Source organism: Populus euphratica, unplaced genomic scaffold (assembly GCF_000495115.2).
Source record: "Populus euphratica unplaced genomic scaffold, PopEup_1.0 scaffold161.1, whole genome shotgun sequence".
Taxonomy (NCBI): Eukaryota; Viridiplantae; Streptophyta; class Magnoliopsida; order Malpighiales; family Salicaceae; genus Populus; species Populus euphratica.
Window position 1 is genome coordinate 364,920 of NW_011500046.1, and position 27,450 is coordinate 392,369.

Here is a 27,450-nt window from a genome sequence, read left to right on the forward strand (position 1 = left end):
TCCTTCCACGAGGGTGAGCTAATTGAATGCTGCGGGTCTCAGGATTGTGGTTAGTCTTAAGGTCCTATGGAGATAGGAATAGTGGAAGAAAAGGCCAGAGGGGGGCCTCTGCCCACAATGCAAAACAGTGCCCAAAAAAAATGATCCATTATCCAAGACTTTGCTCAAAGGGTTTTCGGGTTTGGGTCTGTTACTTCTGATAGTTATTCAATTCTTTTTTCAGATCCCAAAAGGTTGGACCGAATGTCTTTTTTCCTTGAGAATCTAATCGGAAGCTTGAGACATTTTTTAAAAATTTAAAATAAATGTTTAATTCACAAATTATAATTTAAAAAAATAAAAAGAATATGGGTTCAGGTTTTAAAAAATTTATTTTGTCCATGATGATTTCTTGGATTTTTTTATATTTAATATCATATATAATATGTAAATTATCTGATTTTGATGGGTTGAAATGAGCGAGTTAGATAATGTGTTGATTGGAAGAGGGCGTGAGAGGATTACATCATTGTTTGAGAGAGCTATTTAAGTGCAGGTTTGCTAAAATTTAATTTGTTTTTATTTTTAAATTAAGATTTTTAATATATTAATATCAAAAAATATTTTTATATTTTAAAAAATATATTTAATATAAAAAATATAATAATCCGATTTAATTTATTGTATATTGTTCGTTTTAAGCCTTGTTACACTTATAGTTTTGTTCTTGGTATTCTGTTCTTGATATTCAGGGTAATGCGAGTTTATTTTTAATGTTAATGTCTTAAAATACGTATAACAGGCCAACAACTAGCACTACTTATAAAGCCCTGGCTCTAGACGTTAACTTTTGATGTGAGATATCACAAATTATATTTTTAAAAATTGAGGGATAAAAAAAGCATTTAAAATAATAATAATAGATCGGATACTTCGGACTAACTCTTTAAATTTGCAACTCGGTTCATGGATTTAATGATTTTTTTATTAATTTTTTTAACTCAAATATAAAATAGAAAAATTAAAAAAAAAAGAAAAAAAAAAGAGCCCTTGCACATGTTCATGGTAGCCCAATGTGCTCGAGTGAAAAAAGAGAAGAAACTAGTCTAGACATGTGTGCCTTGCAAGCTAGTTTACATATTAGGTCTAGTTTTATTTATTTTTTTATAATTTTTTAAAAGGACGGACAACCTATCATTTGCTCTAATTATAGTCATTAAACCTATATCGGCCCAATAAGTTGACTCGGGACTCGGTTGACCTAATGATTAGACTGGTCTGGATAAGGTAAAAGACTAATGAGAATAAAAGAATGATTAAACCCAGTTGATACAGAAAACTAGATAGAAATCTTTTTTTCAAATGTGTTTTTTCTCCTAACTAGAGATTTTTTTTTTCATATTTTTTAGCTGGTTATTAGTTATTTTTAAAATCCACAATATAAATATTTTGTTTTATCAATGAGGAATTTAATATCTTTTAGTATATATATTCTATATTCATAAAACAGAAGTTATGATTTTTTAAAGTGGGATAAAAAACCTTTTTAATTTAAATATTTTGACTTAAAATAATAATATAATATATTTTTAATGTGGAATAAAAAAAAATTTTGAAATAATTTTTTAAACTTTATTATTTATAATATATATAGTCTATATTCATATATTCATATAGGTTATTTCTTAATTTTTTAATATAAAATATTAACACTTTAAATATTTATTTTTAATTTTTTTAAATTATTTTAAGTTAAACCAAGTCAATTCAAATATAACTATTTAGTCGGGTCCACCACTAAGTTAAGTTATGTTTTGATAACTATACCCCAATTCTTTTTTAAAGGGACAACAAATGAATAGGAAAGAAGTTTGAAAACACCGTCTATTTTACACTTTAAATTTTTACAATAATTAGATTGTATAAAATAAAAATCTCAATGGTATAAAATAATATAAATTCAAAAAACAATTTGAATTATACAATTTAGTCTGAAACAAATTCCTGGAAAACCTAAAGCATGAAGGTTCATTTCTTCAATGTATTGTACAACGGCTGTGCTCGAAGCAGGATTGTTCATAATTAGCATCCCTTTCTCATCTACAAATTGAGAGTAATAATATGTGGAACTGGCATAACCCAGGAAAGGGATTCCATCATCACTTTGCAATCAAGACAAATCCTAAAGAGAATTTACCATTGACATATAACCACCAACTCAGGATCAACATTCTATGATAATTATCAAAAAGAAAGGAGCAAAAAGTCAGAAAGATCCTATGAACTTAGTTATGTGCTCTAGTTCCAAAGGACTTGACAAAAAATTAGCTCAGTTGGTCTTCTTCTCTTCCTCTTTTGCAGGAGTTACTTCACCAGACGATGCCTGATCATCCTCACCACCAAAACCAAATTCATTTACACGAGTTTTGTCCACTGGATAAGCCCACCTCGGATATAGGTATATCAGACATATAAGATCAGCAAGACAAAAGAAAATGATGTGAGAGAAGTGCATGACTGAATCATACTCACAAAGCACATTACATACAGGACAATTTAAGCAACGGGATTCAATGTTTTTCACATCAAACCAAATTAGATTGCCAGGAAATGGGTATTCTAACCCTTAAAACTACCACAATCAAATAATCTTGTTCAAACAAGTATTTGAATTGACTATCCATGCAGCAGGAGTTGGCTTTCAAGTTTCACTAATGCTAATGGCTTGTGCACTTCTACACTCCTCAATACTGGGAGAATTTCATTGTCTGAATCGTAGTGCAACATTGGCAACAGCAAAGGTGCAAAGCTACTTTGTGAGCAACAACGTTTTTATTGTCTTCAGGCTTCAGGTTGAAGCTCAGGACAGAAGAGATGCAGTGGGCTAAGGATATATCAGGGTAATCAACGTGAAAAGGGATGATAGTGATACATTCTAATGCCATCCAGTGTAAATGCTAATTGACATTAGTATCATGACTGTGGAAAGAGAAAAAGTGGAATGCTGATTATATCTCACAATCTCGGATGACAGATAGCCGATGCAATGTTGGCATTTTGATGACAAATGCAAACAGATTATCAATAATGGTGTTAAGGAACTTGTATGTCATCTGCCTCCATGGGAGATGTGCCACAGACTTCAGCTTATAATTTATAAACAACTGAGGGCACATCATGATAAAACCTGCAATAATGAAGTAATTATTAATACAAAATGATGTATGAAGTTGGTATAAACTCATTACCATGACAAACTGAATTTTATTTGGGTAACTAAACCTAGACGTCTACAAGAAAACATGCTGATGACAAATCTAGAGATCGTGACCTTAACAATATGAGAAATTAACTTAATGATTAGTAGTTCTTATTGCATCGCTTGCATGTAAGAACAAAAATGACAATATGTGGAAAGCTCAACAGCAATATCTATAAAAAAGTATAACAAAAATATACTAGATTCAAATCTACAACCATACCGGCTTTACAAGTCAAATAATTTTAGAATTTTTATTAGACCCGTTTGTTTGCAGGAAAGTAATTTTCTTTTTGAAAGTGAATTATTTTTTGATGTTTGGTAGTGTAATGAAAAATAAGTTGGAAAACATTTTCCAGTGTTTGGTTATATCATGAAAAATACACTGTAAAATAACTTATTAATATTTTATTTTTCTCAAGTTTATTAAAATAACGAAGATCAAATCTTACAAATTAAAAGATTGAATGAGAACGAAACTGAAAAAAAAAAATAATTTATAAATTATCTCAAATACAATAAATAATAATCAAAATAATAAAGATCAAATTTAAAAAATAAAAAAAATTAAAAGATGAAGAAATTAAAATAATAATAGTTAACATTTCATAAATTATTTCAAATAAAATAAGTAACAATAAAAAAGACGAGGACCAAATTTGATAGATAAAAAATTTCAATAAAAAAATGATAAGGAAAAAATAAATAACAATTATAAAAATAAAGACCAAAGTTAATATAAAAATTAAATTTTAAGAGATAAAATTAAAAAATAAATATTCAAAACAAAATATATATAACAATTAAAAGTTTAAGGATCAAATTTAATATAATCAACAAATAATATGATATTTCTAAAATTTTCACAACTTTCAGAAAGTGTTTTCCATCCAAATTTTCCAGGAAAATACTTTCCTGGAAACCAAGCCAAATTTTCCTGACTGGAAAGTGTTTTTCGTTGACCAACTTTTCTGATGACAAATAAACACAGGAAAGTTTGAAAAATAGTTTCTCAAAAACTAGTTTTTGAGAAACAAACATGGCCTTAGTCAAAATACAATTTGAAAACAGAATTCTCAACTACACAAGGCTACTAATATTGTAATATTTTCAAGTCAAGATCCTAATATTACCATGCTGTATGCAGGCTGGAAAAACATTTTAAGAATTCCTGTTCTGTAACACAATTTTCAATTTGTTGAGAAGCGTTTAAGCAAAAAATTAGAGGACAGCGCACGGATGGATGAAAAAGTAGCTTACCAAACATGTACACACAGCTGGTGAGTGAAGAAAGAATCCAGGAATACCAGTTCTTGTGGCGCTCATACATTAGTGAGTAAACAGAAGAGCATGCAACAAGGAAGAAGAGCACATAGGACAAATACTTCATTGCAATGTCATCATATTCCTTTGTCTTATTCCCTGCATATGATTCGCGATCTCGGAACCTCAACATAGGGATTTTTCCACTTCTATCAATCTGGAGACAAAAGAGAACAGTTGTGAAATTTGCTTAATTGAAAACTCAGAAACTAAAATTACCGACATTTATACAAGCTGCAGATTGGATGTAATATCAGCAACTTTAACATGCAGAATTCAAAAATGAGAAGATGAGAAAACGAATTTTGCCCATTATGTGCTACAAGGGCATGTGAGCAGCTAAAGATAGAAGCAAGAATGTGCGCACTAATATAAATGTTGTGAAGGAAGATTGAATATACGTGTTGTAACAAATGCAAAACAAATAAGCCACTTTTTTTTTTTTTCATTTGAAAAACTATTTACATTTGTAAAACAATAGCAACTGCATCAATCTTTGCCAGCTGCATGGAGTCACAGACACCCACACAGACAGTATAACAAATCAGCATGTATAATCGGGATCAATACCTCTATGTGCATAGCTTTCCCTATTTTCCAAAACTCAATGCAGCAACCAATCCCAGAACTTCCAAGTATCATCTATGAAGTGTCATTGTCAAGCAGATAGAGAAAGACAATGAGCTGAGATATAAAGCTCACAACAACAGACTTTGCTGACAGTCCTTCCATAGACTTATTTTTGTTCCAAAATTGGATATCTGAAGAGTTAAAAAAAATTAGCAGGAACTTCATATACATCTCATAAAAGGCATCAGCGGAAAGAGCAAATCCAGAGTTAAGGAGAACTTTATTGTTGTGGGACATAATTCATCATTCTTGAAAGCCAGGAAGTCAAACACTGAATGAAGCATTGAAACGACCATTGTGATCACCAGGAGGTAAGGATTTCCTTCCAAGAACACCCTCTGCAAAAATTATCAATTAATCAATACATGGAAAACTGAGGAAACACATAATTTTTCTAACTTTCACATTGGATTTAAAAAATAGCAAGCACATAAACAAACTGAAGTTAACTTGACCTAATTATATGAAGCACACATAATTCACCATATTTATTTTTAAAAAATAGCAAGCACACAAACAAACTGAAGTTAACAAACTGAAGCACACATAATTCACCATAATTTTTAAACCTAGGATCTAGCTTCATGAAGCTATAATTATATGATGTTCCACTCAATCAAATTTATTCTGACACATTCAGTCACTTATATTTATTTACCTTTTTTGTGTCAGAGTCCAGTCACATCATTAATTTGACCATCATATATCAATTAACCAGGCAACAAACTTCAATTATTTGGCAACTCGACTCTAAAAAGCAAGTTACAACAGAAGCATATGATTCTCACTATGAAACTTTAAATTAGAAAAACAAGCTCCTAGGAAAAGGATTTACTTCCCACCTAAAGAAAGGATGGTGAAGTCTATGATGCCTTGTAACATGTAATTTATGCATGGTAATCAATGGCTTAAATATCCAAGTCAACTAATTAGAAACTAACTAAACCAACTTGAACATAACAATGGAGTTATATCAAATTTCAGCAACTCCATGTTGTCTCTAATCTCAGACAATTTTGGAATGAAAATGATAAGTGAGAATATTTTTAACTAAGTGGATTTCAAATTAAAAGTAGAAATATTGTATCATATTCCAACACCCAACTTCATATTGTGATCTGAATACAATTAAGTGGTACCTTCAGTTCATCAGCCTCGCCTTCAAGCATGCTTCCATAACTACGATGAACCTGGAATGACTGATCAATCTGCAGGAATAGTTGCCATTTTGTCGTGCTTATAGGACCCACCTCCAAATTAAGTGTCAATTCCGTCACAGTATCATTAATTGCGATAAATTTATCTCGAAGCAGCCAGAACTCGTTGAAGAATAGGGTGGGGAAGTAATTCCCTGAAGTAGGCTCAACATTCAAGCCTGCATATCTGAAGTGAAGAACTCAAAGCCAAAGTGACAACATGATAGTTTTTATTTTGACACATGCCATAAATTTTGAATGCTAAAAAGCATGCCATAAATTTTTTCTGAACACAACTTTGCTACTTTTATATACTTATTGTCATCAACTGTACATTATATGCGCACAAGATATAGTGTAATTGTACAGAGAGTCATTTATGTTTGCACGTATACATGGAGATATAATTAGTTGTATCATAATCAAACTAAACACTTGCCACTACAACAGCAAAGTAGCTTTCCATTAACATAAGAGAATTATCACTTCTTTTTTTTAATTCTCATGCTGGTAAATTTCTCTACAGCTTCCACTGAGAAACAATAAAATTTTGCAAGTACAGAATTGATAAAGGAAGGGGCTCAACTTTGCCAGCTAAGTTGTTTGAACCATTTCAAAATGACACCCAACAAAGTTCTTTCAAGATTTTCAGGGAAGGGAAACGAAACACTACATAAATAAATTTATACTTGAAGAAATACCAGCATTTAAGGATACATGGAGCAATATTTGGAGGTACAGCATTATGGGGGTATCTGCAGAGAAAAGATAAAGGGCAAAAAATTGCTTACTTACCCACAAAGCAGTGCATAATCATGATTAGAAATAGAAATGAGAGTCGGTATAAGCTATATGGGCATTGATAAAATTTAAATATATGAAAAAAAGAAGCAAAAGAAAATCCCCATCTGCATTTTGCGAAGCCTCTTTCGTGTTTTTCCAATCTTATTTAGTTTCCAAACAAAGTATTTGAATACTTATAAAGCTATGAAATAAATAATTAGATGATCCATAAGTTCCTATTTTCAACTATTTTTTTTTTCTGGTAGAAACAAAATCTTACATAACCTTGAAAATGAGAAGAAACATACTTTATGAAATCATCAACCAGATTAATGGTAACATTAGGTTTCCAGTATGAAATCCATTCTACAGGGCCATCATCGTTAGAATCGGCTTGACTATCATCAACCACCTGAAGCAATCAACGTAAATCTGTGTTAGGACGACGTAAATGTATGACATTACAAAGAAAAATAAAGTCATAAAAGAAATAAAAGGCAAATGGTAGAAAACAACAAAATTAAGAATGCTAAGAGAACAAAATTCTGAGAACTATTCAGGATAGAGATGGGCACGGAGAACAATGGTGCCCCTAAATCTCGGACAAGACTTGGTTTCTTAGAGGATTCAGCAGGCATTATTATTAAAGCAATTATCATAAACATATCAACCATAAACACATATAAGAAATACTGAATTTTCTTTTTGATAAAGGTCATATGTGGAAAATTGTAAAATGATCAACAGCCAAGAAGAGACCTGAGATGCTGCTTCAACCTCCTTGGAGTCTTTGGAATTCCCCAACAGGCTCTTCCTTTTATCTGATTTTGACTTGGGCAAGTATGTAACAACAGCTGCGATCATTGAAAAGGAAGAACTACTTTAACATTGAATTTGTATCAATCAATATGGTATCAAATGAAGAAAGAAAAGATGAACATGGTGTGCATGGAAAGAATCATACGATGTGTTCTTCCAAAGGCAGCAAGAGGCTGGTACTCAGGATCACTGGGATCTGGTGGATATCCAGAATGTGCAAAGAAAATGTGGGCATAAAGAGTGCCATTGTGCTTCAATGCCTGAGAGAGAAAACACCTTCATATTTATGGGTGGTTTATGAACATGAAGGTGGTTTATGCGGGGAAAACAAATATAAGCATCATGATTCGTCTTCAGAATATAATCCTATAAGTTGTGCTTGAAAATATGATAAATGAAGTTAGATTCAGTGCTTGCAACACAAAGTGCCTCAGATGGATGGTATTTCAAAGAAAGAGACCTTGTACTCTCTGGTCCCCAAACAGCATAAGGTATACTCGTTTCATGCCAAATAAGCGCGCCTTCATTAGAGAAGTCATTAAACCTTTCATGCTTGGAGAGATAGAACCACATATCCTAAAAGCACATGAAATTCAATTAGAATAGGACTGCTACATAACAAAATAAATCACAAGCAAAAGGAGCATGTCAACGTCATGAACATATATATGACAGGGAAAAGGTAGTTGAATAGAGTTACTATATACAAAATTCTTCCACATGTAAATTTCTATTACATTTTATTTTTTTCTTAATCTTGTGAAACTTATATTCTAAATCCTTTGCTGCAAACATCCATGTCTTTTCTGATGTCTGTAGGAAGATTAAAGTCGGCCTACTTGGTATGAATTTGCAAAAATTACAACGTTTAGATGACTGTATTACATACTTCAAATGTGCATAGGTTCATGCGTTCCAGCAACATAGCATATGGAATTAAACACTGCTTTCCTTTTATTATATTTGTAAGCAGTATTATGCTTAAAGCATTTGGAAGGTAACTCTGCAAGCAAACACTCCTACCTCCCACTTCACAGGTTATAGCAGTTAGAATAGATTGCAAACTTTTACAAGAATACAAGGAAAACAAGCATAAGGTTCCCATGTTGAAAATTCAGACCCCACTAAAAACAGTTCAAAGGAATACCAAATGTGGTTAACTGAACCGGGCTAAAAAATCAGTCTTTCGTTATATCAAAAGACAACATGATAAAAACTAGAACATAGAAACATTCAAGACCTTTTTTTCATACAACACTGGAATGAAAGGACTGCCTCAAGGCGCGACAACTCAACTGAAAGAGTGATGGCCTGTACTGTGTCAGGACCAGTCATAAGGCTCAAAATCTACTGTGCTTTCTGACTCCCAAGACCATGAAGTAGACTTTCAATCCAGCTACCTCTTTAAACCTTCTCATCATAACCTAATCTTGTCTTATTCCAGATTCAATTCCTTGAAAATTGAAAGAAGGTCAGCAGGTGAGGTGATTCAGGAAGCGTTCTCACCACTTGATGGGTTCTAGCTGATACAACCCTCTCTCTCCTAAAAGATCATCAATAGGAGTAAGTAGGTTCCTCCCTGCTATGCCACTATACAGGCATAGCCACTCAAGTTCAATTGAACAATGAGTGGCTGCTCCTGCTTGCCATACAAAGTTTACCTCCTAACCTTTTAAATGGGGTCACTCAAGGACTTCTCTCCATCTCTTTTTTTCATTCAACCGGCTGGGGACAAACACTCTCTCTTTAATTCTCACCTAGTTCTACATAAGCCCTATGCCCCTGATTCAGCAGTATCTATTCATCATATCAATTCATCTTGTACGACAAGATGGAAGTTTGCACTGGCATTAGTCACAGCCACGCAAACGCACTACGAGGCAACCGCTCACAAATCCTTCTAAATCCTATTTCATAGCGTACAAGGGCAGTGATATCCAGGTAAAGGAAAATTCCGCATTACAACAGGTCGAAAAATACTGGGTAAAGAAGCATAAAATTCCAAAATTGTGAACCTGCTCACAAATTTTACAACAGAACAATCTTTTCATGACATAGATGCTCAAAAACCAAAATTAGCATGTTGAAGACAGCTCCCTTACGTGGAGATCTCCGATTTTTGTTTAATCTCAGCAATTTTAACACCAACAATAAAATGCACCAATCCAGGAAGAAAGATCAAAACTTTTTCAAAATGAAGACAAAAATCAGAGGAAAAAAGAGAGCCCAGATCAGAAAACAATACAAAAAACACTAGAACATGAAAAATACATACCAAAGACTCTCCTTTTTCGAAGAGATTGGAGATTAGGATGGAAGGTTCAGTGGGGACCTTTTTGGGAGAGATGATTTTAGAGATGAAATACCAAAAAACAGCCATCCTTATTATCCCTGTTATTGCTTGCCCCATCCCTCCTTGTTGTTGTTGCTGTCCTTGTCTCTGTTGCCCTACTTCACCACCACCAGTTCCTCCTCCTCCTCCTGGTCCTGTCGGTGGCGGCATCTTTTCCTTCCTCTCTTACAGCGGTGGATGCAGATTGGCTTCTCTCTTAAAGTTAGAGGGAGTGAAAAGCGAGAGATGTTGATGGATTCGAAGGTGGGAAAATAAAGGAAGAATCTTTTATTTTTATATGAAGTATCACATAGGAATACGAGGAGTAGTGTCGTGCACTATTGCATGACAGTATGCTACATCACAACACAAACTGCTATTCATTATAAGAGTGTAAAGATGAAACTCTCCGAGATGAAAGTAAATGAACGCAGAAGGAGCCATGTTCCAAGGGAAACAGGCAGAGGTAATACTTACAAAAGCAATCATTACCATCGAAGTTCTTAAATCTTTTTTTGTCGAAAAAATGCCACAGTATTCACCTATGCCACCAAGTATGGAGAGATCAATCCTAAACGAGGGATATACAAAATCATATTTGGGATGGCAGTGAGACGTTTTACGACATTTTGGGCAAGCTCTCAATGTCATCCCAGAGGCTGGGGAACCGTTATGCCAATTCCTGAACAGGATAAGCATAATGGATTATCCACATGCGGGCAGGACTGCGAACTTTCTTTCAGCAGCCGTGGGCTTTGAAAGTACACCATCCATACATATCGGGCAAGCTCTCAATTAATGTCATCCCAGACGTTGGGGAACCATTACGCCAATTCCTGATACAGGATATGCACATTGGATGATCCACATTCAGGCAGGACTGCAATCCTTCTTTCAGGTGCTGTGGGCTTTGAAAGCACACCATCCATGCATACGCTGCCCTCAATTTCTTCACTACGATTTAATTCCACAAGAAACTTTTGTTTCGTTTCTTCTCACATGATGTCAAATGCTCCCCTCTTTCAGCTTCCCTGAAGGAATGATCAAAACAATGTGATGCTGGAGTTTTTTGAGAAAAAAGTTTCTCCTTTATTTTTTTCAGTTTAGGATTTTTATTTTCTATTTTTTTCTAGTTTTTTTTTTATAAAAATTTGTAAATGGAGAAATGGATTTGCTTGGTCTTTAATGAAAAAAACCCGTAGGTTTTTGAGGTTTTGACATTTTATAACCCATGAGCTCGCCTTATACAAACCCAGTTACCATTCGCTTTGCATCCCGACTGCGTCCCAGTGGGACATAAATCACCATGAAGACTCCAATGGGGCAATTGCCAGCACCATGAAATGAACAGAGCGAACAGTCTTCTTGTTTTCCATACTACTCAACCTCCGTCAAGAAATGTACTTGCAAGGTTTCCTATAAAAATCCAACAGAAATCCACAAAAGAATCAAAGGGAGTTGAAGGATCACCATACGCACTATGAATTTCGTTTCACGTCAATTCAACAGATGAAAACATCAAAAGTGAACCACAGCCAGCAGCAACAATATATTCCATGATGCTTATGCTCCTTTTGACGGTATTGAGGAACAAGATGTTGTTTCATGGGATGTGAGGTTATTTTATTTTTATTTAATAGTTTTTTTTTTATTAGCATTGCAAAGTTATGTTTATCCTAGAATTTTAATCAAATTTTATTTAATATATTTTAAAATTTCTTATAAAATTTTAACTTAATTTAATAATTAAATTAAAAATTATATTCAATAACGTAAAACTGATTAAATTGTAATTTTTTATTAAATTTTTAAATTTCTTCAAATATTCTAAAATTTTAAGTTAAGTTAAAGAATCATATTAAAAGGTTTTAGGTAAATTTTTAAATTTTTTAATAATTTAATTGAGAATTATGAATTTTTTTACATAAAATTAATAAAAAAATATTGATAAAATTATGGGATAAAGTACACCCCAGCCTTTGCCATGCCTCCGCCTATGTGTGTGGGGATCTCTAGACGAGAATATTGCTTCCTGGTTTTGGGAAAGAGACTGACGGTTATGGTTTAGGATCCGTCATGAAGTGGAATTGGACTGCTTTGTAGCGGACCATTTATATAAAATTCAAGCAGAGACTATTGGGAACTATGTAGTTTTGTCAAACCTGCATGCAGCAGATGCTAGATGGGATGGAGCCATGGAAATAAGGAAACACGATCCACTACAAGTGAATCGATTGGACGCAACGTTCCCCAAATTCTGGGTCAGGATCATGGAATGAGTTGCTGCGACAGTTTTGGTATGTTTCCAACTTCAGATTGATGTTCTTACCTTATTACCTCTGTAGAAACTACAAAATATGGGATAAAATCTATTTTGTCCTTATGAAAAATCGTGAAGCTGTGGATTAATTTAGACTGCATGCTATTATGTGTGTGGACACAGATGGTCGGTGGCAGTTATGGTTTATATGGTTATAGTCAAATGGTGGGTGCCTAACTTGTTTACTATTGTTGAACAATTATCTCCCTCCTCAGTTATAAATAGAGGGTGCATTGATAGCTGATATAGACCACGAAATAGAGAGAAACACAGAGAAAGCTAAGGGTGAGAGTTGAGTTGAGTAGAGAAGTTTTTTCTCCTCCTCCTTGTTTTGTTGTTTGTATTGTTTTGAGCTTGATTAATACAAACCAGTAGCTCCGTGGAGTAGGCAAGTTGCCGAACCACGTAAATTTGTGTGTGTTTGAATGTTTGGATCTCCTAACAACTGGTATCAGAGCTTGTTCTTGAAAGTTCTTGAAAAAGAGGGTGTTTGATCCAAACTCAAAAATCAAAGTTCTCAAAACGTGTTTTTGAACATACTACCGTGAAGAGGACGACGAGAGGAATCCACTGGTGAAAACCCGGCGAAAATCCGACGTCCTGCATGCCCGCACGCTCCTGCATGAGCCACCACCAGTACTGTCCACGCGCACAGACGCCCTCACGTGTCTTCCTCGCCGTTTCCTGCAACTCGACCCCGCAACATCAGTAGCCACGTCAGCCGTTCGGCACAGTCAGCAGCCACGCAACCTGTCACATCAGCAGTCTGACCGGTCAACCAACCACGTCACCCGACACGTCAGCCAAAAATCTCCATGGATTTGCCACGCCAGCTTTGGTGGACCCCATATTGCCTACGTGTCTGACACGTCAGCTAGCCACATCAGCATAACTGAGTTTTGATCCGGTGTGGCGCAGCGACTATTCCTCCTGCCACGTGGCTTCATCTACAGCGTCCAGTTATCCTAAATTTTGATTGTTTAAATCGGAGCCATCCGAAGTCCGATTTGGGTGATCTTAGTGTCGTTTCCAGCATTTTTGGCCATTTCGGACACATCTATAAGGTCAAATTTGTGAAATTCAAATCCGAGAAAGAGTAAAAATGGCTGATGAAATAAAGGCTGCAGGAATTGAAAAATTTGATGGAATTGATTTTGGATATTGAAAAATATAAATTGAAGACTATCTATATGGGAAGAAACTTCATCTTCCTCTGTTGGGGAGCAAACCAGAAAACATGTCAGAAGAAGATTGGAAAATACTTGATAGACAAGTCTTGAGCATTATCCGGCTATCATTGTCAAGAAGAGTTGCTCATAATGTTACAAAAGAGAGATCCACAGCAAGATTGATGGAAGCCTTGTCTAGGATGTATGAGAAGCCGTCAGCAAATAACAAAGTGCACTTGATGAAGAAGCTGTTCAACTTGAAGATGACAGAAAACACCTCTGTTACACAACATTTTAATAATTTCAACACCATCACAAATCAATTATCATCTGTTGAAATTGAGTTTGATGATGAGATCCGAGCACTTATTTTGCTAGCTTCACTTCCAAGCAGTTGGGAAGGTATGAGAACAGCCGTAAGCAACTCAGTTGGAAAATCCAAATTAAAATATGATGATATTCGAGACCTGATTTTAGCTGAAGAAGTACGAAGGAAAGACTCGGGTGAAAGCTCAAGTTCAGGTTTAGCTTTCAACATCAACACTCGAGGAAGGAGACAAGACAGAGGCTTATCTAGAGGCAGATCAAAATCCAGGTACATAAGTAAAAGCAAGTTTGGACCCAGGAAGTAGGTTGAATGTTGGAATTATGGCAAACCTGGTCATTTCATGAGGAGTTGCACAAAACCAAAGAAACATGAAACTGATTCTGCAAATGCCACTACAAACGAGGTACAAGATGCTTTGATCCTTGCTGTACATAGTCCTATTGATGATTGAGTTCTTGATTCTGGAGCTTCATTTCACTATACTCCACACTAAGAAATGATGCAAAACTATACTGCTGGAAATTATGGGGTAGTCTATCTGGCCGATGGACAACCATTGGATATTGTGGGTATAGGAGATGTGCAAATCAAGACAATGAATGGATCTATATGGAACTTGCAAAATGTAAGGCATGTTCCTGAACTAAAGAAGAAGTTGATCTCGGCTGGACAACTTGATGATAGTGGCCATTCAATCCTTTTCTCTGGAGGAATGTGGAAGGTATCAAAAGGAGCAATGGTTTTGGCTCGTGGAAAGAAAACTGGCACCCTGTATATGACCACAAGATCAACAGATATAATTGCCTCTACTGAAGCAGAAAATCAGGCGCAGTTATGGCATTGTAGACTCCGCCATATGAGTCAAAAGGGGATGAAGATATTTCAGTCAAAGGGAAAGCTGCCAAAGTTAAAAAATGTTGATCTAGACATTTGTGAAAGCTGTGTTCTCGGAAAACAGAAGAAGCTTAGTTTTTTAAAGGTTGGCAGGACCTTAAGACCAAGAAAGCTAGAACTGGTGCACACAGATTTATAGGGACCAGCTCCAGTAGCATCTCTTAGAGGATCTCGGTACTATGTGACTTTTATTGATGACTTCAGCAGTAAGGTATGGGTCTACTTTCTGAAAAATAAATTTGATGTGTTTGACACATTCAAGAAATGGAAAGCTATGGTTGAGACTGAATCAGGTTTGAAGTTGAAATGCTTACGATCTGATAATGGAGGAGAATACATTGATGGAGGTTTCAAGGAGTATTGTGCTGTCAACGGTATCAGAATGGAAAAGACAGTTCCAGGCACACCACAACAGAATGGCATTGCTGACCGGATGAACTGGACCATCAATGAACGAGCTAGAAGCATGAGGTTGCATTCTGGGTTACCTCAAACATTCTGGGCTGATGCAGTTCATACTGCAGTTTACTTGATCAACCATGGACCATCAGTTCCTTTGGAGTTCAGACTGCCCGGGGAAGTCTAGAGAGGAAAAGAAGTATAGTTTTCTCATCTAAAAGTCTTTGGGTGTGTTTCCTATGTGCATATAGACTCTGATGCTCGCAACAAGCTGAATGCCAAATCAAAGAAATGTTTCTTTATTGGCTATGGAGATGAAGAATTTGGATTTCAGTTTTGGGATGATCAAAACAGGAAGATTATCAGAAGCAGGAACGTGATCTTCAACGAGAAAGTTTTGTACAAAGACAAATCAAGTACAGAACTAGAGATAACTGATTCAGATACGAGTCCACAAAAATCTGAATTCATACGATTAGAAGGGCTTCCAGATGTTACCACTCAAGAGTCCTTACAAGAAAGTTCAGGCACATCAGTACCCACCACTACTACACAAGACAATGCAGAGCCAAGTGAACCAGCTATTCGCAGATCTTCAAGGACTATAAAGCCTCCACAACGGTTCACACTTCTACTGAATTATATCTTGCTGACAGATGGTGGTGAACCATTAACTTATGAAGAATCCTTACAAGATGGAAACTCGAGCAAGTGGGAGTTAGCCATGAAAGACGAGATGGAGTCATTGTTGAAGAACAAGACTTGGGAGTTAACCAAACTGCCTGAAGGAAAGAAGGCCTTGCAAAACAAGTGGGTTTACAGAGTAAAGACTGAGCATGATGGAAGTAAACGGTTCAAAGCAAGACTTGTTGTAAAAGGGTTTCAACAAAAGAAAGGGATTAACTATTCTGAGATATTCTCTCCAGTTGTGAAGCTTACAACAATCAGAGTTGTTCTAGGGATAGTAGCTGCAGAAAATTTACATCTTGAACAATTAGATGTAAAAACAACATTTCTTCATGGTGAATTGGAGGAAGACATTTACATGCAACAACCAGAGGGGTTTGCAATACTAGGAAAGGAGAGTCAAGTTTGCAAGCTAAAGAAGAGCCTATATGGTTTGAAGCAAGCTCCAAGACAGTGGTACAAGAAGTTTGATAACTTCATGTGTAGTACGGGATACACAAAATGTCAGGCTGATCATTGTTGCTATGTCAAACATTTTGACAACTCCTATATCATTCTACTGCTATATGTGGATGATATGTTAATCGCAGGATTCAGCATGGAAGAGATTGACAAACTAAAGCAACAGTTGTCAAAACAGTTTAAAATGAAGGATCCGGGAGCTGCTAAACAAATACTTGGCATGAGAATCATCAGAGACAAAGACAAATGCATACTAAAGCTTTCACAGGCAGAGTATGTCAAGAAGGTTCTCAGCAGGTTTAGTATGGATAATGCTAAGCCAGTATGTACACCTCTGGGGAATCATTTCAAACTCAGTAGAGACCAGTCACCAAAAACTGAGCTAGAACGTGGATACATGGACCAGATTCCATACGCCTCAGCTATCGGCTCTTTGATGTATGCTATGGTCTGTACTAGACCAGATATTGCCCATGCAGTGGGAGTTGTAAGCCGATATATGAGCAATCCTGGAAAGCAGCATTGGGAGGCAGTGAAATGGATCATGAGGTACTTAAAAGGCTCATCGGAGACATGTCTTACTTTCACAGCTGGCGGTTTGAAACTTGAAGGCTTTGTAGATGCTGATCTAGCAGGAGATGTTGATAGCAGAAAGAGTACTACAGGTTATATATACACTCTAGGAGGCACTGTTGTTTCTTGGAGTTCTACCTTGCAAAAGATAGTTGCTCTTTCAACGACAGAAGCTGAATATGTTGCAGTTTCAGAATCTACAAAAGAGATAGTATGGCTACAGAGTTTCCTGCAAGAATTGGGCAAGATGCATGGAAAAGATACTTTGTATAGTGACAGTCAGAGTGCAATCTTCCTTGCCAAGAATCCAACATTTCACTCCAGAACAAAGCACATACAGATCAAATATCACTTCATCCGACAATTGCTCGATGATGAACAACTGTTACTTGAAAAGATCTGTGAAAGCAAGAATCCAGCCGACATGTTAACCAAAGGAGTTACTCTCGATAAACTGAAGCTGTGTAAAGCTTCAGTTGGTCTTGAAGATTAAAAGACAAACCTAACACCATTTGTGTCCAAGTGGGAGATTGCTATGTATGTGGACACAAATGGTCGGTGGCAGCCATGGTAGGTGGCAGCCATGGTTGACATGGTTATAGTCAAATGGTGGGTGCCTAACTTGCCCACCATTGTTGAACAATTATCTCCCTCTTCAGTTATAAATAGAGGGTGCATTGATAGCTGATATAGACCATGAAATAGAGAGAAACACAGAGAGAGCTAAGGGTGAGAGTTGAGTTGAGTAGAGAAGTTTTTTCTCCTCCTCCTTGTTTTGTTGTTTGTATTGTTTTAAGCTTGATTAATACAAACCAGTAGCTCCGTGGAATAAACAAGTTGCCGAACCACGTAAATTTGTGTATGTTTGAATATTTGGATCTCCTAACACATGCCTGGCCTGCACACTCTGCAATCCTTCCGTGGGCTTCAATATACAAACTGATTCCTTTGGCTTGCTTCATCCTTGTTGGTGGCATAGCTTAGTAAGTCGTGGGCAATGAGACTGGATATTTTTATAATTCTAAGAGACTAGGAATTTCATAGCTCTAGTTACACTTGCTAATTATCTTATTCAATTCTCTCCTTCCATGGATTATTAACACTCATATTTGTATGCGAGGGATCAACTGCGGCGCCTTGTATCTCTACTCTGCTTATGCAGCATGCTTACTTGCGAGGACAGATGATCTCTTAGAATTATAAGAACAATAAGCAAGAGTAAAGTAAAATAATGTGACCATTACAATATTTGCTGCCTTTTCAATACCAATGACTTCTGTTTATGATAACAGTTAACACAAAGCATCTTACTTCACATAGCAGAACTGTTCTATGCATTGCCGAAGTGTTTGTCACTTGCATGTGGGGATGTTAAAGGAAACAAGGTAAGCAGCTCTGGCTCAGTGCAACATGGATTTAGAAAAAACAATGTTACGAAGCACAATTTGGCTCATGATCCGCGTCATGTGTTTACAGGGTTAGATCTCAGTATATTAAAAACATTAAAAATATCAGCACATTTTTTTTACCATCTTAAAAAGTTGAGGTCCAAACTGCAATGAAACTCAAGCCAATTAACTAGTTTCTTTTTTCCCTATTCTCATAGGAGTATAATATATATATTAAACATAACGGATTGAATTGTTTGGTACTTTAGAGTAAATTACTATAGATTATGAGTAAATTTTATAAAAAAAATTATTACTATAAAACCTTAAGCTAGATAAGTTTAATATTATTATTATTATGATAAATATTATTATTATAATTAATATTATTAATATAATATTTAATAAATTTAAAAAAATAATAAATTTAATTTGAAGGGTAAAATTAATTATTATTATTATTATTATTATCATTAGTAAATTGAAGAAAAAAATTATTATTATTGTCGAATAAAAACCATATATTTTTTAAAAAAGATTAAAAAATATAAGAACTTTGATAGATAAGTTAAATATTATTATTAATATTATTAAATTTACAATAAATATTATTACTATAAAAAAATATAGATTTGATTTTAGAGGTAAAATCAATTATTATTATTGTTGTTGTTATTATTAACTTGGGTTTAACACCCCATTCCAGAACTAAAAAACTTGGGGTTGGAAAGTAATACCTGACCAAATTGTTTGAAAGTAATATGAGTATAGACTGAAGTAGCACCCCTACTTGGCCCAAGATATTGGGGTCAGGTGTTCAGATTTAAGGCCAATAGATTTGGCATCTTGACCCAAGTTTCTTGGATCTGACATTTAAGAGAAGTATAAAGCTTTTGGGTTTAATGTTGCAACTAAATCCATTTAAACCTGAATAAATTTAATATTATTATTAATATTAAAATTATTATTATTTTTATTATAAATATGTTTTTTATAATTAATGTTATTGTTATTAAAAATATTATTATTTTTATTATAATTAATAAAATTTGTAAAAAATATCATTAATATTAAAAAACAACCATAAATTTGATTTGAAGGGATTAAAAACTATAAAGACATGAGATAAATAAATTTAATATTATTATTAATATTATAAATATTATTAAATTTATTAATATTATTAAATTTAAAATAAATTTTATAACTATAAAAAAACATAAATTTAATTTGAAAGTAAAATCAATTATTATTATTATTGTTCTTACTATTATTATTATTATTATTATTATTAAATTAAAATTGATATCCACTTCCAGCTCTAAAAAACTTGAAGCTAAAAAAAGACACCTAGCCCAAGTTGCTCGTAATGGTAAGAGTGAAAACCTAAGTTCTCTAGGTGTTGCAGTTCCATTTAGCTCAAGACACTTGGATCAAATGTTTGAACTTAAAGCAAATAGGTTCATTTTAGGACCCAAGACTAATAGGTCCAACGTTTTAACCGAAATCTGATGAGTTCTGCATTACTGCTAGACTCAAAACTTTTGGATTTAATATTTAAGAGAGGCTAAAAACTTTTGGATCTAATATTGTAATCAGACTTATTTAAATTTGAATAAGTTTAATATTATTATTTGTATTATAAATATTTTTTTATTATAATTAATATTATTTATATAAAAATTAATAAATTTGAAGACAATATTACTACTATTGAAAAATAACTATAAATTTTATTTAAAGGGTAAAATTTAAAATTATTATTATTATCATTAATAAATTTTTTAAAAAATATTATTGTTATAAAAAAAAATCATAATTTTTTTTGAAGAGATTAAAAAAATACATAAACTTGAATCAGACAAGTTATATATTATTATTAATATTATTGAAATATGTAATATTACAACTAAATTTAATGCTATTGAGTTGGGGATAACGCGTATACCCCCAATATGTGGCCTGCAAGATCACTGTTTCTTCTCCCGTGTCTTGACGTTGAACCTATCTAAGCTATCAGTTCTAGAAGGTGGTGGAGGTAACTAAAAAAAATAAAAATTGTATTTGATGGATTGACTTTTGAAACACCATGAAGAAATATCGCAATTAGACACATAAATCACCATCCTGGATCCAACCCTAATTGCATGAAAATTATGCACCAATAAGCATGGATGTATAAGGAGGACCGCAGATTTTGATGGAACTAGGTCAACAACAAAACCTCCACCATTTCCCACTAACAGTCATAAATCATACACAAAGTAAACTGGACAGCCTTTTATTTACTTGTGATTTTTTGTCCTGATCACACAGTATACCGGTTCCAGGTCTACTGTTCAACTTTCGAAGAAAGCCCTTCAAAGGCTTCTTTCTTGTTCTAACGCCTTCTGGGAACGTTATTAATGTTGAGTGTTGAAACAAAGACAAGAGAGTGGTCTCCAACAAAACAACAACAATGAAAATTATAAGAAAATGCAATATATTTTGTACTTTTAATGATGATGTTTTTTCTTTGGAAACTAATTAAATAGGTTGTAATATAATAGGATTAGATGCCATTCAAAGGTTTGAACTTTGAATCATTGGACTTGGTTGACCGCGTCACCAGTACCTTTATAGACAGTTCAATCATCAATGGGCAGGAAAGGTCAAAAGAAAGTTGTACAGTGAATTAAGAAAATTGGTGTCATGATGCAGTAAGATAATAATAATAAAAAAAAAAAAACATTAATTGATTTACGGGATTTTTTTTGTAAGCAGACAAATATAGTATTTGCCCCCATGCGTGTCCTCGATTTTCTTTTTTTAAATTGTAGGTCTTAATGTGTTATATATTTTCCTCATCATCTTCTTCCTTATCCAAGACACTGTTTAAAACCCGACATTATCTTACGGGCTAATTAGTGATTAGGGTGATCTAAGATTTATAAGATAATTGATTTTATATAACCTAGTGAAAAATTCAATCTATGGCCCAATTAATCTAGAAAAAATCCTTTTATAACTTATTATTTTTTTAAAATAATATCATTTTAATTTTATTTTATAAAATAAAAAATTAATTTGAATCGGATTAATTTCTATCTAATCCTAACTCTGAGCTTGTTTCATATTTAAATCAAGTTTAAAAACCATGCATGAACCAAGATTGCTGAACCCTTGCCCAAGGAAACTGAATTCGATATTATTTAGTAAAACTACTTTCTCTTTTCTGGATTTAATCTTAAATGGAATGATAATAAAATTAGTGCCATCTAAACTAATCCTTAGATAGTAAGTTTGACCTGCAGAAATGGTCAGGCTCATAGATACCACATGGTCCAGTCGGAAAACAAATATACAATTTGCACTATATAAACGACTGTAACTTTTTGTGGTTTCTCTCAACCAGCATTTGGAGGACCATCTTCAATTAGTGGTGGGTGGTGGTCCAGCCGTCCATGGCCAGCCACTTCATTCTCTTTTCTCACCATCTTGTTGAGTTGAGTCTGCATATAGGAGTTGCATGTATCTTTCAACCATTAAATTAAACAACATCTGGTTCACACACCTCCCTCTTCTCCTTGATTTTTTCCTTCTCTTCATGGGTTTTTCACGAGTTTTTTGAAAAGTATTTTTCAATTTAAAATGTATTTAAATGATACTTTTTATAATTTTTTATTTATTTTTAATATTAACACACCAAAACTATTGAAAAACACCTAAAATTTAAATATATCAATTTGATGTTTTTTAAACAAAAAAATAATTTGGAAAACACAACTTTAAGAAGCAGTAATACTTACGTCATTGATTGGAAATATTATTGACGTATTTAAGAAGCACATCAACTAATTGTGAAAATCTTATCGTGGAAAAAGAGCATATCGTAGTAGTAACTAATTGCTTAACTTGCAAATCAATTTCTCTATTTTTCTTTACCTTTTCCTATCAATCCGGCGATGGCTGAGATGACTCAAGTCTCTATTGACATTAAGATGATTGGCTACTTATCTTTGTCTCTCGACATTAATAGAATCCATTAAAAAAATTCTTGGCTTTTTCAACTCTAAACTAATATCATAATTCCCTCTTTCTTTGTTTTGTAGTCTAAGCAATATTAAGCAGAAACATCCCAAATAGTCACCCCAAGAAAAAGCAACTATGGTGTCAACAGAAGACTTCAGCTTCCCAAGGATCACCAACCCTCTTCCTCACTTTGCAATCTCTCCATCATTATGGCGTGTTTCTTCACTAGTTTATCCAGATTATCGCTACGAAGACGATGAAAGAGAGTTGCCGTTTTTCAAGCAAAGTTTCTCCTTTACAACATGTCAGGAATTGAAGATGGAGAGTATTGAGGAGAAGATGGATAGGTTGTGGGAGAAATTCAATGACGAGGAACTTCATAGGGCTTCTTCTGATTCCTTGGGAGGAAATAAAGGTTATTCGGTTGATAGTTTGGATTCTGAATGTGCTAGAGGAGAGTTGAAGCACCTTTGTCGTGTCAAGAAAGAGTTGAAGATTTCCAAATCAGACACAAATATCATGATAGGTGCTTCTACTCAGTCTAAGAGACAACAGATTGTTATGGTGTTTAAGGTTTTGAAGAAGATTTTCTTGCATCCAATCTCATCAAAAGGTTTGAAGGTAGATAGAATATAGAGTATTTCTTGCAAACCCGACAATGATATTTCTAGAGGGTGTAAAATTTTTGGGTACTCTAGAAATAATATATATTGTTTTATATGTAGGCATATACACAACAAAGTGATTCAAGTATTTCTTGTTTTCGAGCCTTTGAGAGCTATATGATTCTTGTTAATCTCCACACTTAAAAGGACTATGCTTCCTTTTTATGGATTAAATTAATTAGGCAACATCGGTAATTCAAATTTGAGACTAATTTCATGATCATCCTTACAACAATCAATATATAGTTAGGTAAAGTTTATTTGTTGTGATTGTTCAAGTAACAGAGGATTGTATACCCAAGATAAAGTCGTAAATCACTAGTAATCATTTGGGAATTTCGCTGTGCGGCTTAGACCATGACCATCATGACTCTTTGCGATGAATATGGCACTTAAATGTTTGATAATACTTTAAAATTAATCTAATATCACGATCCTTCTGCATCTTATTATCAGAAGGTATAATTTATAGTTTTTCAAAGATTACAATCATAACTAAATCCCATACAAAGACCTATTTGACGAGAAAAAAAGAGTTAAAGTAGCACGTATATATATATACACGCACTTGACTAAGATTTTCAAGGATTGCGATTCCTTTATCTTCAACCTTTTTTCAGCAAGCTGTGACTCTCAATCATGGATGGTTAATTCTTTTTTTTTTTTTAATTTTTCTTGCAATGCCATCAAAGACCGTGATGGTTCATGGAAATGAAACTTGGATTTGAATTTGATAAATTAGTTTGAAGATTTTCAAAGATCTTGGGAGCCAGGATATGCCTCAGACCCACTGAATTGAATGCATCGCCAACTTTTGGTGAGCATTATAAATGTATATAATGATGAACGTATGAGAGTCAATCGTGTTGCTAGTTTGAAAATAGATATAGAGATGGGTGGGGTATATTCATCGTTCTTGATAATAACCTAGATGTAAGAATTTCTCGAAATTAAAACATCAAATATGTATATCTTTCATGCTTGCTGATGAAATTGTATACTTCTTTTCAATCACGCTTCCATTTGATCTTATTTTGTAACCGGATTTTGTATTCCTTTCTTTTTAATATTTTTTTAATTTATTTTTGGAGTTTTTTTAAATCAAATTATAAAAATTAAATGCTATAAAATTAATGGGTCAAAACTAAAGTTGTTGAGAGATATAGATTTTGAAATGTATTGAGGGGCTTTTTTTTTAATAAAAAAAGTCCTATTTTTCTATGAAACATGTATATATATGTACTTTTTTTAGAGGAACATATGTTTGTCCTCATTTCCATTATAAACAGATGCTTGTCCTAATTATCTCTATTTTTTTTATAGATCATTAACTTGCATAAACTTTAAGGATTGTGAATTTTGGGATGTCTTTACTTAGTTTAGGTACGTACATGCTTATAAAATGCAGGAAAAGATACATGTATTTACCATCTTAAATTAGTTTTTTCCCCAAAAATAAAGCTTTCTTTCCTAATTAAACTTCCCCATCTAATTACCTACCTGTCTCTTTTTTTTTATTATGATTTTCAAAAATTGAAAAATAAAAGGAAAAGTATAATGAATTGAGAAAACTACTAAGTTATATATTTTTTTAAGAAAAATATATTACATATAAAGTTTAAAATGACATTTTGTTAAAGTTTATTTATTTTTAATGATTTATATATTTTTAATTAAAAAAACACTTTTAAAAAACATGGGACAAATACAAAAGCTGTACCTCTAAACACAACTAAGGAATCATGTAGGCAGCTCAGACGTTTGCAATCACTCCAAATCAATGGATAACATCTAACTGGATCGCTTGAATTTCTTTCCAAAATGTTGATATGGCTTTGTTGGGATGAATGTCCCTTGATTTTTATACTTAAACGTCAGATTTTCTTGTGAAGAACCTAGTTGTTCTTGACATGCAGTACAGCAAGGTCAAAGAACTCCGTATTGAGACCAAGGTATGTGGCTTGACTCACCTGACATTTGATAGGGCCGCCACTTGGATCCATACCCTAACCTGTCCATTGAAACCCAGCAACATCAAGATGGAATGGTGCCGATGAGCATGCACCTCGACTGGGAGTAAGATCCACCCAAGATGCAGCTCGATGCGCCAGTGTTGCCACACCCTTCTCCCTCCGCACCATGCAACATTTGTTGCCAATCTGTCAAGCAGAAGCATCTAAAACATAATGAACAAGTGCCATTGTTCCGAGAAACGAATCAAATGGATCAGACATCATATATGCAGTACATTATAGATAGAAGCACAGCTAGAAAAAAGTTGAGAAGTGCAGAATTACAAGTCTAGTCTGATCTGCTTTAAATTGTGGAGACCCCTGCTATCTACTTTCAAAATGGCTACTACAAAATCAGTAGGAGTGATCAAGCCCGCCCACTTCATGAACAGCAAATTCATCGATTCTCTTACAACAGGAGGTTGAATATATGAACAAATTCAATTCATGGAATTTGAGGATGGGAAATATTATTACAATTCAAAGCTAAATGCAAAATCCTACATATTTAGAACGTAAAATATGCAGCTGTAAAATATCGGTTATCAGAAATCTTTCCCAAATTTTACCTACAAAAGATAACTACAACAAGGTTTTGAACAAACACCGAGACAATCCATTCATTGTGTAACACCAAAACTAATTAACATGGAAGGTACCATGCATGGCTTGTACAATATTACAGAGAGGTCAAAATCTGTGTGGCCTTAAGAGGAGCATCCTCCACAACGTACACTAAGTTGTTAGGTTTAAGATCTCTATGCATGAGAGCAAGTGAATGACAAGCCTAAGAAACCCCAAAGATAGTCATGATCAACTTCGCAGCCTGCCTATCACTATAAGCAGAACAGAGGGCATAACTGAAATAATGTAAGAGTGATTCAGAATATGCTCTCTCCAATATTTATTAAATAAGAGGCTTGTCTTCACCATCCTCCTGCAAAAAGATCAAGTAATGAAAAGCCATGAACTTCGAAGCCAATCAAATTCTCATTAAAATCCAATCTTTAGAAAGACAAGAGTGGTCCAATTTTACATGAATAAAGATCAACGTACACTATGAAGCCAATGTGTTGTTGCTCTCCAAATGCTTCAATGGTCTCCGTCTTGTTTCCTTACTTGAGGGTCAAATCTAATACACACACATCAATCATTCAGTTGTTGTGGTCAAGGCTAGTTCATTTAAATTCAATAAAAGACCGACAGAGAGATTTAGAGAGAGAGAGAGAGAGAGGGAGGAATTGAAACACGATGTTTACGCATAATTCAATATTAAATTAAGGGCAGTGTCATCTCTTACCAATAAAACTTTACTATGGGTAAAAGGACATCCTTAGCATTAGGATGCTCCCTCTCCATTGAATTCCACCATTGTTTTGGATGTATATTGATTCTTTAAAGAGAAGGGGGAGGAGATGGATGGCCGTTTTCAAGCAATGGAATACACATCGGTATCCTCTTTAGCTTCTGACATTCCCATACGTCAGTTCTTTCGACAGAATCAAAACTAGTTTTGCACTAGAAATTCTTTTCAGTTCTGGTAAATATCTCAATCTTGGAATTCTTAACTTTGGAAGAAATGAATTTGGTGATGGAATAAGAGCTGCTGCTGCTTTTTTCATCATATGTTGTTCATTTTCTCACAATGCATAACTCTAATCTCTTCCAGGGTTACGAGGTTTGGCCGCAAGCCAAGAGGGAACAACTTCTTCACACTCTTACAACCAGAACAATTAAACATTTTAAGACCTGAAAATATACTGTTATATGATGGAGATGGCAGTGTGGCAGAGCAGAAACCAGAAGATGAAACCAAGCTCTCCATGCTATTGCATTCCCGAATTGAGATGCGCTCCAAATCAGTTGAATACTTTATTAGAGAGGAAACATTGCATAAACTTGTTGCATCATCATAATTATATATTATTAATTCATGAGAATCATTTGGGAACATGGCCTGAAATTCTTCATCTCTCTTGATACTCAAGTTACCCAACCAACCAACCAGATTAAGTTTTGTTATATCTTCCCATCATTTTGCATGTGCTTACTGATTGGGTCTCATCCCGAGATTTGAGATATTCCACAAAGTCAGAGTGGCCTTCAAAATGGCATTCCAAATCTTCCAACTTCCTCGAGCATCCTACTTCATTTCCTTTAACAGTTGCCGGAGCATATTCTCTTCCTGGAGTATATCTTCTTCCATATATCCATTCCTTTA

At 34.2% G+C, this 27,450-nt stretch overlaps 1 long non-coding RNA gene and 1 pseudogene across 1 annotated transcript; both read right to left on the reverse strand.

Annotated features, from left to right (window-relative positions):
* Positions 1-1,984: 1,984 nt before the first annotated feature.
* LOC105107477 (cleft lip and palate transmembrane protein 1 homolog) lies at positions 1,985-10,678 on the reverse strand (annotated as a pseudogene).
* Positions 10,679-11,264: 586 nt separating this feature from the next.
* On the reverse strand, positions 11,265-27,096 carry LOC105107478 (uncharacterized). Its single transcript, XR_838893.1, has 3 exons — positions 26,727-27,096; positions 25,483-25,484; positions 11,265-11,275 (listed from the first exon to the last, which is right to left on the reverse strand). It is a non-coding gene; the product is annotated as an uncharacterized LOC105107478 (long non-coding RNA).
* Positions 27,097-27,450: the final 354 nt, after the last annotated feature.